This window comes from Thalassophryne amazonica, chromosome 3 (genome assembly GCF_902500255.1).
Source record: "Thalassophryne amazonica chromosome 3, fThaAma1.1, whole genome shotgun sequence".
Taxonomy (NCBI): Eukaryota; Metazoa; Chordata; class Actinopteri; order Batrachoidiformes; family Batrachoididae; genus Thalassophryne; species Thalassophryne amazonica.
This window is the reverse complement of record NC_047105.1, coordinates 7,732,177-7,737,261: the sequence shown is the minus strand read 5'-3', so window position 1 is coordinate 7,737,261 and position 5,085 is coordinate 7,732,177. Positions and strand designations below refer to the sequence as shown.

At 40.8% G+C, this 5,085-nt stretch overlaps 1 pseudogene; it reads right to left on the bottom strand.

The window, feature by feature from the left end:
• Positions 1 to 2,640: 2,640 nt before the first annotated feature.
• On the bottom strand, positions 2,641 to 4,436 carry LOC117506061 (annotated as a pseudogene).
• Between the last annotated feature and the right edge of the window lie 649 nt (positions 4,437 to 5,085).

Here is a 5,085-nt window from a genome sequence, read left to right as displayed (position 1 = left end):
TTAACATGCAAAATGTTTAAGTCATTAAGTGTAGCAATTAGGGATGCAACCAGTGATCACTGTCATTATTGATTGTTCTGTCAGTCATCTTTATGACTGATCAGCTGTTTGTTTTTCCTTTAAGACATCCACAGTTTCTCAAAACGTAGACTTCTTTGGTGCAACTAACTGTCAAAATGTGTTTATCTGACATTTAAACTACAATCTGAAATCAGAAATAATTGGGACAATATGGAAAACAAAAATTAAACCAGCAGTGCAGCAGATAAGAGAATATTTATAGTGGAATCCTGCAAATAGTGATACAAGCTCAAATTCAGCACAAATACTCCTTAGACATGAACTCTTTGAAATAATTTGAATTTTCAATAGGCAGCCAGGTAGGGGTCAACTGAAGAATTACACAAGGGTCAAAATTAAAAGATGCTCCAATCATATTGAAACCTATATCACATTATTCACTTGATCATAAAGATTCCAAAAAGGTATAGTTTGGACAATCTGTGACTGAGTGTTATGGAGTTATGAGGTAAAACTAGCAAGAATGGTGACAAAGGTCAGTTTTAGTTTGTACAGGGGTCAAAAGTTAAAACTGTCTCCACTTTGGTAAAAAGTGATGCAAATTATTAGTTAACAGAGTTTTAAAAAGGAATAGTTTGGACCATGTGTCATGCTTAGTTATCATGTTACAGGTTGACATATTTGACATGTCATAGGCAGTGTTGCCACAGTTACTTTGAAAAAGTAATCCAGTTACTGATTACTCGTTGAAAAAGTAACTTAGTTACCTTACTGATTATTCAGTTGTAAAAGTAACTAAGTTAGATTACTAGTTACTTTTTTAGTTACTTTCCCCAGCTGCCACCTCAACATGACAATGATACCTGTTTTGCCAAAACTCACTTTATAGTCACCCTTTCTTGACTTCAATGAAAATAAATACTTGTTTTATAAAAAGTAAAATAAAGACCTCTTTCTTGACCTCATATTTAACTGTTGACAGCACTGTAACAGTAAAACTTGCAATTTCTAACCTACATTGTTAATAAATGTAACTACTAAATTCTTTCTAACATTTTTCTAACATTTAAATTCTCTCTAAACATTTTACTTGTCGAAATTATTATTATTATTGTAAGTAGTATTAGTAGTTGTAGTAAAAAAAAAAAGGCTTCAAAACTGGACCTTTAATCTAGGGGTGTTGTGGGGGGGCACATCCCTGCCCCACGCCCCCATTCTATCTGATTCGCCCCTGCTTTGGCGTTTGAGCACAAAGAATGGATAACATTTATTTATGCAGAAAACAGGACCAGATTTACAGGTAAGAAAGTTTTATTACGTTTTCACATCATGTGCTCCTCAGAAAGAGAGTTTAGGTGCATTTGAGGGATAAATAGTTGTTGACGCATCGTGGAGGATCAGCTGTTTTTAGCGAGCAGATACGGAGTGGCTCAGCTCAGAATTCTAAATAAAGGAGAAAAAAAGCATAAAAATGTCTTTGTAAAGCTCAGTGCAGGTGTGCTGTTGTCACCGTGCTTTAAGAGGTGACGACGAGTCGTAGATGTTGCAGAAAAAACTGTGGATGAAAAGCTCACAGCTCGCTTAAAGTGGGCAGTTCAGTCGAATCCCGACCTCCTGCCCACGGACCAAGTTTAATGCTACTATCGAATCATAATACAAAAATAATAGTAACACACAGTGACATGGAGAAGTAACGTTAATCTGATTACTGATTTGGAAAGATTAACGCGTTAGATTACTCGTTACTAAAAAAAGTGGTCAGATTAGAGTAACGCGTTACTAAGTAATGCGTTAACGGCATCACTGGTCATAGAATCCAGTGGACGTTGACCTTGTTTGACCTTTAGTTTGGAGACCAAACATTCAGCACTGTCAAAACTATTCCATTTATTCATCTTATTAACTCAACCAATATAACGATATATGAAAAAGACAGACAAACATAAAAAACATAACCTGCTTTTCACAAAAAATGCATTTTACCAGCCGTGTCGGCACCTGTTCAGCTGTTCATCAGTTTTCTTTCACCCTTTTTTGTCACACAAGATCTCTGCACCACCAAGGTAATCAAACAACGCTGTCGCAACTTGAACTGACTGTCCATTGTACTTCCACCGCATGAAATGTGTACTGATGGGTTTGGATGATGTTCGAGCTGATTTGTGTATTGGTCATAAGTGTGTTGTTTGTGACAGGCTGCAGCTGACTCCAACTGATTGCAAACTGTGGACAATCTGTGTCTGTTAAACGCCAACGCTGATTACTTTCAGCTGCCGTCGATCTGACAGTGAGTGCACTCAGGCCACGATGGACTACTGCTGTTTCGGGGTAGGACACCTCACACCAGGCGGTTGGTGCAACTGCGATGGAACCTAATCGAGTTGGTCGCTGCAACTCCTGGCAATCATGCACCAGCCATCACCAGGTGACCACATTTTTTCCGAGTCGAAAAGAGGTTGTCATCCTGTTTTTACTCTAGTGTGATGCAGGTCTAAGAAATAACCTGCTTCAATGCTTGTTGCATTAAATGGGAAGGAGCTGGTCCTAACCACGCCCCCTTTCACTTCAAAAATGAGGCTTTTCTCTATTTCTGGACGACAGACAGCAGACGGACTCTGCGAGTGTTTCACACAAGCAACCACAGCAGAAATATCAGGTTTCAGTGTGACTCACCAAGATCATCACAGCAGACTTCCATGGAGTCAGAGGAGCAGTCACTCAGGTCATCCAGGGAAGCATCAACCTTCTCTTTGATCTGAAACCTAAAGTTAGATCATTTTTAACATAAAGCATGAAATACTCTCAAAAATATATTAAAAGGTGCAGTTGTATATGTTTTCTTTCTATTACCAGATTTCCACAAACCGCGTCACTTCCTAACGGTTATCGTCAACATATGTGCTCAAGCATTAGCAGTTAGTATTAGCGTATGCTAACTAGCAATAAGTGGCTGTATATGCTAGGGTGACCATATTTTGATGACCAAAAACCAGGACACTTGGCCGGCAATGAGATAGTCAAATGATACTTAGTTGGCAGCGGGTACTAATCGGTGAAAGCAGAACGGTACTGTCAAGATATTGATGACCAATCTCAAGATAATGCCCCCTGCTTCATGTTCAAAGCACAAACGTATCTAGTTTCTGTCCCAATTAGCACTAATCACCAGAATAGCAGATCGCCATACTGGGAAAATTTACCATCACTAACACTAGATGGCACCACACAAGCTCAGGTTCTGCCATTCCGTCGCTGTTCTGGCAAGAGTTTGTGGCTTCTAATGCCGATCTATGGCTTTATATAGTAGCTAAATACCTTGATTATTTTAATGGTGAGACCTGATCATCTCATCAATACTTGTTTTGGGTGTATTATAAGCAAAAATGACCCATTCTGACAATTACCAGATGGTCTGGTTCCATTCTGCCTATAGTTCCCACAATTAGTAGCTCCCCAAATGCCAGTCAATTTAATGACCCAATGAAAACCAAGACATTGTCATCACATTCTAAAAAAAACAGGGCAGCCAGGTCAGGATCAGGACGTTTGGTCACCCAAATGCTCACATTACCTGTGGTTTCTACAGTCTTCCACTTGTTAAAAACACCATGTCAAGGCAACAATATCCAGAAATTCATCAAAAGCTGTCCTCACTGAAGGTAAACCCTCACCTAAGCCTGAAGGGTGCCACGGCGGCCATGTTGACCTTTCCTGGCTCACTCCCTCTGCGTGGCATGCTGAAGGTCTGATAAGAACATTTTGATTGGTTGCTGAGCTTTTCTCCATCTGAAGTTCTTAAATCCTGGTGGGAAATGTTTCTCTTCATCATACCACACATCTCATTTCCATTTGAAGCTTTGGTGTAATGGAGGCGTCCCATCCTGTTTCCTGATTGGATGTTCAGTCTGCACAAATCATCCTCTGCATTGTTGACATTCCTAACACGATATTTTCCAAATGTCCAGTTCTTGTTGGTGTTTCGTCGAAGCTTGAGGTCCCTCAAAGCCTTTTGGGTGAGTGCGTTGGTGCGGCTGTCCATTGTGTCCTTAGAGGACAGAACCTCTCTCCTGTGTGCCCGCGGGCTGCTGTAGGCCGAACACGTTCCATCTCTTTGCTCAGTTGCTGCAGGGCTTCTGTGAGAAAACATGCCGCTCTTTTGCTGCAGGAGGTTGTTTGTTAAAGTCGAAACTCTTGGCAGGTCTGTGGGATGTGAGGACGCAGGTGAGGGGGAATAGGAAGACGGTCTTTTGGAGGTGTACTGAGGCTGCACCGAGGTGTGAGGGAGGCTCCTGTGCTGTCTTTTGGGATCCATTTTAGAGGAATACATCATGGTCCGAGGTAAAGGCAGACTTTAAGCTGACGGCTGTGTCACTGAAGGTTTGAGGTATCCCGTCGATATTCAGTTCACCGTTCATAGACGGTGATGGTCATTGGACAAGGATCTGAAAAACAAAACCAAATATGGTTCAAAGAAACTGTTAATGCTCCAAAATTGACAGCAGGTGTCACTGTGAACATTTTCTGACTTACACCGATGGGTCTGCCTGCCCTAAGGCAACGCACACACACACACACACACAAATCTCAAATCAGAACACTTAAAAGATGTTTTGGGATTGGGAATACCAAGGGAAGGAGCATTTCAAGTGTTATTTTTGTCCTATTCTTCATGCAAACATGTCTCAACAATACGGGGTCATTGTCTTTGCATTGTTTCACAGATTCTCTGTTGGGAACAGGTCAGGACTGCAGACAGGCCAGTCCGATGTCCGTCCCACTCTTCTTCAGCAGCCAGGTCTTTGTAATGTGTGCAAAAATGTGGTTTTGCATTGTCTTATTGAAAAAAAAATGCTTGGATGTCCCTGGAAAAGATGTCATGTCAAAAGCAATATATGTTGCTCGAAAATCTCAATACACTTTTCTGCATTAATGCAGAAAATCACAGAGGATACAAGAGCAACCTGAGATTTCTGACATCCACCAAGAGTTGATGAGGACTCAAAATAAAAGATACGTGATTCACAATGTGACCTGAAATTTACCTGGATCCAGATTCCACATCAC